Source organism: Panthera leo, chromosome C1 (assembly GCF_018350215.1).
Source record: "Panthera leo isolate Ple1 chromosome C1, P.leo_Ple1_pat1.1, whole genome shotgun sequence".
Lineage (NCBI taxonomy): Eukaryota > Metazoa > Chordata > Mammalia > Carnivora > Felidae > Panthera > Panthera leo.
In genome coordinates this window covers 172166611-172179118 of record NC_056686.1, presented here as the reverse complement: position 1 = coordinate 172179118, position 12508 = coordinate 172166611, and the positions used below count along the sequence as shown (strand labels likewise).

At 34.3% G+C, this 12508-nt stretch overlaps 1 long non-coding RNA gene across 1 annotated transcript in view; it reads left to right on the top strand.

Moving 5' to 3' along the window:
* LOC122226360 overlaps positions 1-3234 on the top strand; it is a 30494-nt gene extending 27260 nt beyond the window's left edge. The window contains exon 3 of the long non-coding RNA XR_006205593.1: positions 2687-3234. This is a non-coding gene — a long non-coding RNA (uncharacterized LOC122226360). The remainder of the gene's footprint in view (positions 1-2686) is intronic.
* The last annotated feature ends 9274 nt before the right edge of the window (positions 3235-12508 follow it).

Sequence of the window (12508 nt, the reverse complement as noted above, 5' to 3'; positions counted from 1 at the left end):
TTACTAAGGGATGGAGTGTGGGGGAATAAAATTGATGTTGTTTAAGGGTACAAACCATAGAGATCTAATGCACAGTATGGGTATAGACAATAACATTGTACTATAGTGATGTAATGTGATAAATACTGCTTCAATGGTAATCATATAATGTATAAATGTGTTAAAGTAACATGCTGTATACCTTAAATTTACAAAATGTAACATGTCAAGTTTATTTTAAAAAAAACAAAACCCTAACAACCTAAACTGTATACACAATAAAATTTTAGAATGACAGAATAAAATATATATATATTTAGTTAAATTCAGTTGCAGGAATTATAGAATGATCTTGCTAGCTGTATCTTCGGAAATGTAAGATTCCTGTTAAATCTTCTATCAAGTTCAAAAAAGAGTAGACATTTCATGTTTTCATGATAGATTTCAATTTTTCTTCCAATATCTTTCATTTTTATATATAATCAATAGATTATGCATGTAATTTTGTGTGTCTTTATATAGAAATGGCTTGAAGTACAATGTAATCTCCCTGAGATTAAGTTCATTTAGGGAAATAGGACATAACTGTGAAAAATAGAAATAATGCCACAAATGAAAGTGAGGTCACAAGATTACACATGATTAATTCCAAGTGAATGATGTGTCATGATGTCATCAGAAGTGAGGATATGGGAAAGGCTTTATGAAAGTAGACTGAAGCACAAAGAATAATTGGATTTCACTAAACAGAAAGACTTTTTTTTCAGTCTGTTATTAACTATAGTGTGATTTTTAATGTATTAAAATACTAATGGAGTAACTCAAAAGACTAATTGCATTTTTAAGTTCAGTTTATTGCAAAATCTACAACAAAAGTGGTACACTTATAAAATAATCACAGGGAGTCTAAGATTCATTTATTATTTAAGTTAAATAATATTTCAGTACATTATTTCTAAAATCTGGAGTAGATGTCCTTTTACTAATTCATAAGATATAAAATCCATTTGATATGAAAATGAAAAGAAAGAGAAATTGTCACTTGAAATTGATTTTAATCAGCATGTTAGACAAAGGTTCATCAAATATTAACCTGAGTAAAATTTAAGGCATATTTATTCTTGGTGCCATATTATGTACAAATGAAGAAAATGCTATCTTTCTAAATTTTTTATTTTACATGTGGACATTATTCTATATGTTTACTTATTTTATCAACTCATTTTTTCTTCCATTCTGTCTCCAGAATTATAACATAAAGTTCGAACTTACTTCTATTAAAACATACTAAATTACTATGACAACTTTTAAACTTGACAATTATATAGTAAAGAGATTCCATTGTTTTTGTTTATTTTTTTGAGAGAGCGAGAGAGAGAGAGAATGCACAAGATGGGGAGAGACTGAGAGATAGGGAGAGAGAGAATCCCAAGCAGGATCTGCACTGTCAGCATGGAGCCCGAAACGGGGCTCCATCCAATGAACTGTTAGATCATGACCTGAGCTGAAATCTAGAGTTGGATGCTCAAGGGGATGCCTGGGTGGCTGAGTTGGTTAAGTGTCTGACTTCTGCTCAGGTGATGATCTCATGGTTCATGAATTCGAGCCCCACATCGGGCTCTGTGTTGACAGCTCAGAGCCTGGAGCCTGCTTCAGGTTCTGTGTCTCCCTCTCTCTCTGCCCCTATCCCACTCATGCTCTGTCTCTGAAAAATAAATAAATGTTAAACAAAATTTTTAAATGAGTTGGACACTTAACTGACTGAGCCACCCAGGTGTTCCTCATTTTTTTGTACTTACACTGCTTCAGTCAAATTTGCATAGTTAAAATCTGAAGTTTTGCTATCAGAGCCATGTGGAAAAAATTTAGTAGCTGGGTTAAGCTTAGGCAAGACCAGAAATTTAGGGTTCCTTTCTCTAACAAAGTACTTAGTAGAATGTAGACATACATTAATATTCATTTTTTCCAGTTCCTTTACCTGCATCATATATCCTTTTTTTTTAATGTCATACTTGTCTAAACATTTATAACCATCATAGAAATGAAAGGTACTACTGAAGTAATTGAACAGATAGAATGGTTGCTTATTTCAAACACATGATTTCATTTGATTCTGGTTCAGTAATATAGTTTAAATGAAAGAAAAAGGTCCATGGAATGCCTGGGTGGCTCAGTTGGTTAAACAGTTGACTCAGCCCATGACCTCGCTGTGGGTGAGTTTGAGCCTGGAATCAGTCTCTGTGCTGACAGCTCAGAGTCTGGAGCCTGCTTTGGATTCTATCTCCCATTCTCTCTTTCCCTCACCTACTTGTGCTCCATCTCTCTCTCTCTCTCTCTCTCTCTCTCTCTCTCTCTCTCTCTCAAAAACCAATAAAAAATTAAGAAAAATAAAAAGGTCCACAAAAATATTCTTAGATAGCTTAGTCCCTTTAGTAATTAGCTGATATTTGTGATGTGACACTTTAAATATCAGGGTGTTCTTCTGACACTAAAAGTAATTTCTACATAGTAAGCCAGGATTTGTTTGGCTTGGTGGAATGAGCACTAGTCCTCCCACAGATAAATTATTAGTAACTTTGGGGGAAAACAAAATACTACCTTAGGACTCTATAGCTTAAAAAATTGGTACTTTTTTTTTTAGTGGGGTCTAGGGAGTGGGGGACAGAACTTAGAAGAATTAAACAAACTGGAATAATTTCCACTATAGTTACAGAAGCGGAAGCACCAGATTCCAAAATTTAATAGAGAAATGTGAAATCTTTCAAGCTGGAGGAACCAAATGAAGGAGCCCCGGGAAACCAGAGCTGCTGGAAAGTGGGAAAGGTGTCTCCAGAAAGAAGAAAGCCAGGAGAAAACTCCTGATCATTTTCAGTCCATGTCACTGAATGATCCCTGAACAAGGTACATGAAGGTCAAACTGAAAGCAGCTTGCAATCAAAGATTAACAAACTGAACAGAAATCTAAGTTGCCATTCACTGCAGGCATGAGTCAGCAATTTAAATCAAACAAGCTTTGAAGCAACATAACAGAATCTAGAATGTACCCAATGTACTATTCATAATGCTTAGGACAAACTCAAATTCTTCAATAGTCAGGAAAATATGATCTAGTATCAAAGAAAAAAACTATCAACAAATGGTAAATGCTAATTAACTTGGATGCTGCCATTGTCAGATCAAGATTTTAAAATAATTATTTTGACTATGTTCATTGAAGTAAAGGAAAATATACTTATAATGAGAGAAAATATAGGAAGTATTAGCAGAAAATAGAAAAATGAAAGAAAATCCAGTAGAAATATTAGATATGAAAATACAGAGATGGGAGCTCCATATTTGTATAAATTCTGATAAAATCTCTGGCTGACTCTGAAATCATGCATACCTACCTGTAGCAGACTCAAAGCAGCACAAATAAACATGATTAGTCATAAATGTAATTTCCAGTGAGATCTACCACACATCCACCGATTGTCTACAGTTAAAATGACTGCCAACATCAAATGTCAGCAAAAATGTGAAATAACCAAACCTATCTGACCATTGGTTGGAATAACCAACCAATATATAGTTGGTTGAATGTAAAATGATAACAACTTTGGAAGACAATGTGGAAGCTTTTCTTTTCTTTCTTTCTTTTTTTCCTTTTTTTTTTAAGTAAAAACAAACTACTCTTCGACCTAGCAGTCCCCACCTGGATGTTTATTCAAAAGAAATGAAACTTATTTTCACAATTTAGATGTGCATGATTGTCATTGTTAATGACAGCTCTGTTTCATAATAGTCAAAACCATGGAAACATCCCAGATGTCTACAATAGGAGAATTGCTAAATAAATATGGTTTATTCACACAATGGAATGCTAGTCAGCAAGGAGAAGGAACAAACTAATGATGTATACAACAGCAGGGCAAATCTCAAGAATGTTCTGTTCAGTGAAATAAGCTTTCTCTAAAAAATGATTGAATGATTCCATTTATATGAGTTTGTAGAACAAGTAAAACTAATGCTTATGGGGGAAAATCAGAGCAATTCTAACATTTGAAGGAGTATGGGTAAGACCCGAATGGGAAGGTAAATAAAGGAAATTTCTGAGGTCATGATAATGTTCTCTACCTTGATAAGGATTTGGGTTACATGGAAATATTCGGTTATCAAAACTCAGCCAATGCACTTAAGATTCATGCATTTTATGGTTTTGGGTGCAATTGTAAATGTGATCGATTCCTTGATTTCTGTTGCTTCATTATTAGTGTATAGGAATGCAATCAATTTCTGTGCATTGATTTTACATCCTGCCACTTTGCTGAATTCATGGATCAGTTCTAGCAGTTTCTTGGTGCAATCTTTTGGGTTTTCCATATAGAGTATCATGTCATCTGCAAAGCCTGAAAGTTTGACCATCTCCTGGCCAATTTGGATTCCTTTTATTTCTTTGTGTTGTCTGATTGCTGAGGCTAAGACTTCTGATACTATGTTGAATAACAGTGGTGAGAATGGACATCCTTGTCTTGTTCCTGACCTTAGGGAGAAAGCTCTCAGTTTTTACCCACTGAGGATGATGTTAGCGTTAGGTTTTTCATATATGGCTTTTATGATCTCGAGGTATGATCCTTCTAATAAATCTAACCAAAGAGGTGAAAAATCTATACACTTAAAACTATAGAAAGCTTATGAAAGACATTGAAGAAGACACAAAAAAATGGAAAAGTATTCCATGCTCCTGGATAGGAAGAAAAAATATTGTTAAAATGTCAATACTATCCAAAGCAATCTACATATTCAGTGCAATACCTATCAAAATAACACCAGCATTCTTCACAGAGCTAGAACAAATAATACTAAAATTTGTATGGAACAAGAAAAAACCCCAAATAACCAAAGCAATCTTGAAAACCAAAGCAGAAGACATCACAATCCTGGATTTCAAGCTGTACTACAAAGCTGTAATCATCAAGACAGTATGGTACTGGCACAAAAACAGACACTCAGACCAACGGAATAGAATAGAGAACCCAGAAATGGACCCACAAACGTATGGCCAACTAGTCTTTGACAAAGCAGGAAAGAACATCCCATGGAATAAAGACAGTCTCTTCAGCAAGTGGTGCTGGGAAAACTGGATAGCGACATGCAGAAAAAGAACCTGGACCACTTTCTTATACCATACACAAAAATAAACCCAAAATGGATGAAAGACCTAAAGGTAAGACAGGAAGCCATCAAAATTCTCGAGGAGAAAGTAGGCAAAAACCTCTTTGACCTCAGCTACAGCAACTTCTTACTCAACACGTCTCTGGAGGTAAGGGAAACGAAAGCAAAATGAACTATTGGGACCTCATCAAAATAAAAAAAAAAAAAAAAAAAAAAACAAAACTTCTGCACAGCAAAGGAAACAATCAGCAAAACTAAAAGGCAACTGATGGAATGGGAGAAGATATTTGCAAATGACATGTCAGTTAAAGGGTTAGTATCCAAAATCTATAAAGACCTTATCCAACTCAACACCCAAAAAACAAATAATCCAGTAAGGAAATGGGCAAAATACATGAATAGACACTTTTCCAAAGAAGACATCCAGATTTCAAACAGACACATGAAAAAATGCTCACATCACTCATCATGAGGGAAGTAGAAATTAAAACCACAACTTAGGCAACTTAGGCAACAACAGGCAACTTAGGGAAGTAGAAATTAAAACCACAACTTAACAACTTAGGCAACAACAGATATTGGCGAGGATGTGGAGAGAGAGGATCTCTTTTGCACTGTTGGTGGGAATGCATACACACACACACACACACACACACACACACACACACACACACAATGGAGTATTACTCAGCAATCAAAAAGAATGAAATCTTGCCATTTTCAACTATGTGGATGGAGCTAGAGGGTACTATGCTAAGCGAAATTAGTCAGAAAAAGACAAATATCATATGACTTCACTCATATGAGGACTTTAACACACAGAACAGATGAACACGAGGGAAGGGAAGCAAAAATAATATTAAAATAGGGAGGGGGACAAAACATAAGAGACTCTTAAATCTGGAGAACAAACAGAGGGTTACTGGAGGGGTTGTGGGAGGGGGGATGGGCTAAATGAGTAAGGGGCATTAAGGAATCCTGAAATCATTGTTGCACTATATGATAACTAACTTGAATGTAAATTTAAAAAAATAAATTAAATTAAAAAAATAAAAAAATTAAAAAACAAACTCACAAAAAAGATATATGCATTTTATTTTATGTGAATATTATATCAAAAAAAAAACAAAAAAAAACTGAAGCAAATATTGAACTCTGTCCATACTCCAGTATTCAAGAGGAATATATGAAATGCATGAAGGAAATGCATGAAGGAAAAGATAAAATGAGTTGTGAGTAAGCTAGTTAAAATAAAGAGTCACAAATAGCCAATTGATAATAAAATTGTAAGAAGAAAACCTGTGAATATTTTATTCAAAAGTTTATTTTAGGTCAGGTCCCAAAAGAAAAATGAAAGGTTAGTGTCAGACTGATGGAGAATGATAAATGACAAATCAAATAATAGTCAAATATTACACATTTTGAATAGTTTGTTGACATATATCAAATTTTTCTCAGCAGGACTTTAAAATATTAGCAATATCTATGCAAAAGGCAAGAGGGCATTTTAAAAATTATCTTGGTACAGTATACTGAAAGATCAAATAAATTCTTGATATAGATCAAGGATTTTATAGTTCAGATCTGTGAGAAAGGATTATGAAATGGACAAAATGTGATCGTCTGGAGGAAAAAGAATCAGGGAAATTGAATTTTCTGGATTCTGATTTCACATCAATGTGAGGTTTCATGAGAGTGCTATAGGACTATTGAGTATGTACATATCCTGAGACGGAAGGCAGGTGCATTTAGTGGACCATCAGAGATTTTGACAGAATAAGATCTGTGTGGGAGTCATTGTTTTGTTTGCCTGGGAAAGCATAAGCCATTGATATAGATAAAAAGAGAATTTATTATTATGATTGTACTGAGGAACCCAGAAGGAAGTTATTAATATAACCTTTAGAGTATACTGGTTGCTTCCCTGATTTCCAGTGTTCCCCTTCTTTAGCACCCATACTTTTGTCCAAAGAGGCAATATATCCATTTAAATATGCTTACCTTCTCAGACTGTCTTGTAGCTAGTGTGGTATAGTTCTTGGGCAAAAAGAAGTAAAATCGGTAGATGTGAGTTTGTAGGAAAAGTTTCGGCTTCATCCTGTTCTTTTCTTTCTGTCTGAAACATAGACAGAAGTCAGAATAACCTTCTTGGACCATGAGGAAAAAAGTCAGAGAGGTTCAATACCGAAAGTAGAAGGAAGCTTCATTTATTTATTTATTTATTTGGCAGCTAGATGAACTCGGGATTGCCTACTCCAGACTTCAATTGCATGAGAAAAACAGTATTATTTGCCAAAGCTTCTGTAGGCGGGTCTCTCTTTTATGTAGCTAAATCCAGTTGTTAAATTGATACAGAAAGGATGATCAAATATCCAGGAATAAATTCTCAAACAAAGAAGAGGAATATAAAGCCTGGATTCCAGAAATTCAGGAAAGCAGTGATAGGATTCAAAGAAATCAACACAAAAACAAACCAAAACATGTGATATGTTTAAATGGAAAGTAGTTTTAACATAACACCTCAGAAATAACCTTCAGATTTACCTCTTACATGTAGGGAATTATGGCAAAAATACTAGATGGAAATGCAAACTAAAAAAGTTAATAAAGAGCATCTGAACATTGGATGGGCATATGTAGAATTTAGGTAAGCTGTACATAAGAGTCAGATAGTTGAGAGTTAACAAAAAGACCTTTTGTTAACTTTAATCGTTCACATAAAGGCCTATTTCATCAAGAAGGAAATTCCCTTTACAGCTATCTGAGCTGAATCCTGACTTTTTGAGAAGTGGGGTGGAGTGGAGATGTTAGCTAATATAGACCAAAAACACTTGTCAACAGTTTTGGAAACTGAGACGACTCAGTGTATCTTGAAAGAAGTGGTACTAAAACTCAAGGAAGAAACTGTCCTGGGACATATAATATCTGGGATTCACTGTCTTGCTCCAGTTTTCTATTTGCTCGCTCTATCTATCTATCTATCTATCTATCTATATTTTAATATTTTAGTGTTCCATGCTATCTCCTCTATGGATTCCTATTTGTGTCTCTTTGATTTATTTTTAGTCACTGCTCTAAAGAATGCAATTTGCATCTTTATTCTTTCAGTCTACCCACAAATACTATTCAACTACTTTGTATAGCACATAGTATAAGAATCTTATAAAAGTATATTTCTGTTTCCCTCTTCCTGCTCTTTTTTCTATTGTCATGTTTTTTCTACATATGTTATAAAACCCACAATGATTGTTAATTTTCCTATAACTGTCAATTACCTTTTAATTAAATTATAAACCAAAAAATATCTTTTGTATTTATCCACAATACTTTGTGATAATTCCTTTGAGTAGATCCAAGTTTCAACACAATGGCATTTCTTTCTTCCTGGAGCACACACTATTAAGGTGTGTTTACATTTGGTGGCCATGAATTCTGTCAACTTTTTTTATGTGAAAGATTATTTTGCCTTAACTTTCTGAAGGATATTTTCCCTCAATACGAAATTCCAGATTGAGAAATTTATTTGAAAACTGTTTTACTTTTGTGTCACCTGCGTGGCTCAGTCAGTTAAGCACCAGACTTGGGCTCAGGTCATGATCTCACGGTTCGTGGGTTTGAGCCCCGTGTCAGACTGTGTGCTGAGAGTTCAGAGCCTGGAGTCTGCTTCAGATTCTGTGTCTCCCTCTCTCTGCCCCTCCCCTGCTAGTGCTCTGTCCCTCTCTCTCCCTCTCGCTCTCTCAAAAATAAACATGAAAAAAATACTACAAAAAATTTACTTTTGTATGATAAATATGTCATTCCATTTTCTCCTAGCTTTCTTTGTTTCAGAGTCTTTAGGCATTTTTATCTTTATTATTAAATATGATAGACTGATATTGTCCCACATATCACCAAAGAACTGTTTTTTTTTTCAATCTTTTTTCTCTATGCTTTAGCTTGCTATTTCTTTAAGTCATTTTTAAAAAATTTAATGTTTACTTATTTTTGAGAGAGAGAGAGACAGAGCGTGAGCAGGGGAAGGGCAGAGAGAGAGGGCGACACAGAATCTGAAGTAGGCTTCAGGCTCTGAGCTGTCAGCACAGAGTCCCATGCAGGGCTCAAACTCGTGAACCTTTGAGATCATGACCTGAGCCAAAGTCAGATGCTTAACCTACTGAGCCAGTCACTCAGGCACCCTAAGTCATTTCTTTAAGATCATTTATTTTGGAGTATATAATCTAGGTCTACAAAGTGAAAGTGTCATATATTGTAATTCATATATTTTTCAGCTACAGAATAATCATTTAATTTTCTCATATCTTTTACTTTTCTATTTTAATATTTTCCTTTAATTCCTGAAATATGTTTTATAATAACTGTTTTAATGTCTTTACTTTTAACTCCATCTTGCCTCATTTTTTATTGACTAATTTCTCTCCTGTTTATTATTCTAACTATGCTAATTCTTTGCATGTATGGTAATTTTCCTCATATTTTTAACAGCTTTATTAAGATAATTCACATAACATACAGTTTACCCATTCAAAGTGAACAATTCACTGATTTATAGTATACTCACAGATATGATGCTTATCAACTCAGTCCATCATAAAACTGTTTCATCACCTCAAAAAGGAATTTATATATTTATCTCTCATCTTTCCTAAATCTAAGGAACCACTAAGCCTCTTGCTATCTTCATAGATTTGCCTATTCAGGATATTTATAAGTAGCATCCTACAATATTAGACCTTTGGTGTGTGTCTTCCTTCATTAGGATAATGTTTGCAAGGTTCCTCCACATGGTAGCATGTATCAGTACTTCATTCCTTTTTGTGGCTGTATAATAGTCCATTGTCTGGGTATACCTCATTTGTTTATCATTTGTCAGTTAATGGTCATGTTAGTTTCTCCCCCTTATTGTCTATGAAGAATAATGCTGCTATGAACATTGGTTTATAAGCTATTAAGTGAAAACGTGTTTTCTATTCTTTTTGATATATACTGAGGAGCATTATTGCTAGGTTGTGTGGGTATGCTGTTTAACTTGGTAAGGAATTGTTGAAGTGTTTTACACAGAGGCTATACCATATCTCCACCAGCATTGTATGAGACCTTCAGTTTCTCCATATTATTGCCAATATTTGTCTTTCGTTTCTGGATTTTCATAGTCATTATCTTAGTGGGTATGAAGTGGTATATCATTGTGGTTTTGAAGTTTCCCTAGTGACTAATGATAATGTGTATTTTTCATATGCTTATTGGCCTTTGGTTTATCTTCTTTGGAGAAATGTCTGTTCAATTCTCCTGCCCATGTTTTTTAGTTAAAAGTTTTTTTTTTTTTTTAATCAATCAATTAATTAATTAATTTGGAAAAATTTAGGTATACAAAGCAGAAAAATTGAGCAGAGAGTACAGAGTCCCCAAATACATTCTCCCTCCATTGCCCTTATTATTAACATCTTGCATTATTGTGGTACATTTGTTAAAGTAGATGAGCCCATATTGATACCTTATTATTAAGTGAAATATATACCTTACATTATGGTTCACTCTATATAATACTTTCTATCATTTTTAACATATAAATAACATGTATCCACAATTACAGCCTCATACAGAAAGAAATTTGATACCCTAAAAATCCCAATTCACCTTTTTATCCCTCCTTCCCTTCCTCTTTACTTCTCTTTTTTCCCTTCCTATAAACCCCTGAAAACCACTAGTATTTTTTATTATATTGATAGTTTTGCCTTTTTCAGATGTCATATGGTTGGAAATGTATGTAGCCTTTTCAGATTGGCTTACTTTACTTAGCATTATCCATTTAAGATTTCTCCATGTCTTTTCATGGCTCAATAGCTCATTTCTTTTTAGTGCTGAGTAATATTACACTTTCTGAATATACTACAGTTTGTTTATTCATTCACACATTGGAGATCATCTTGGTTGCTTCCATGTTTTGGCAGTCTTGAATAAAGTTACTATAAACATTTGTGTGCTGGCTTTTGTGAAGACAAAATTTCCCTTTATTTGGGTAAATACCAAGCAACACAACTGCTGGATCATATGGTTAAGAGTGTGTTTGATTCTGTAAGGAAAAAAAAAACCTGCCAAGGTATCTTTCAAAGTGGCTATACAATCTTGCATTTTTAATAGCAATGCATGGAAGTTTCAGTTGTTATACATCCTCACCGAGATTTGATGTTGTCATTGTTTTGGATGTTAGTCATTTTAATATATGTGCAGTGGGATTTAACTTTTTCATTTTCTTTTTTTTTTTTTATTTTTTTATTTTTTTTATTTTTTTATTTATTTTTGGGACAGAGAGAGACAGAGCATGAACGGGGGAGGGGCAGAGAGAGAGGGAGACACAGAATCGGAAACAGGCTCCAGGCTCCGAGCCATCAGCCCAGAGCCTGACGCGGGGCTCGAACTCACGGATCGCGAGATCGTGACCTGGCTGAAGTCGGACGCTTAACCGACTGCGCCACCCAGGCGCCCCAGGGATTTAACTTTTTAAATTTGCAATTCCTAATGATACATGATGTTGAGCATCTATTCATATGTATATTTACCATCTACTTATCTTTTTGGGTGACATGTCTGTTCAAATCTTTTGGTCATTAAAAAAAATTTTTTTAAAGTTTATTTTTATTTATTTTGAGAGAGAGATAGAAAGCAAGTGGGGGGGGGGGAGGGCAGGGAGAGAGGGAGACAGAATCCCAAGGAGTCTCTGCACTGACAGAGCCCAATGCCAGGCTTGAACTCATGAACCATGAGATCATGACCTGAGCTGAATTCAAGATTCAGATGCTTAACTAACTGAGCCACCCAGATGCCCCTCTTTTGTTCATTTTTTTTCTTTTGTTCATTTTTAATTGAGTTATTTTTATTCTTATTGATGAGGTTTTTTTCCCCCTATTTCTATGTGATTGAGTTCTTTGTATATTTTGGATACCACTCTTTTATCAGGTATATGTTTTATGAATATTTTCCTCCAGTCTGTGGCCTGATTTTTCATTCTCTTAACAGTCTTTCGCAGTGGAGAATTGTTTAATTTTATTAAATTTCAACAGATCACTTTTTGTCTTTCATGGTTCATACTTCGTGTTGTACCTAAGAAGTCACCACCAAACCCACTGTTAGCTCGATTTTCTCTTATCTTCTAGGGGTTTTGTAGCTTTGCATTTTACATTTATATCTATGATCCATTTGAGTTAATTTTACAGTTTAGATTCATGTTTTTCTTTTTAGTTTTTGTTTGTTTATTTGTTTTATTGTTTTTTTGCATATGAATGTTCAGGGATTCAAGCTCCATTTGTTGTAAAGACTGTTTTTTCTCAATTAAATTGCTTTTCTTCCTTCTCAAAAAGCAGTTGACCTCTGGAATTTT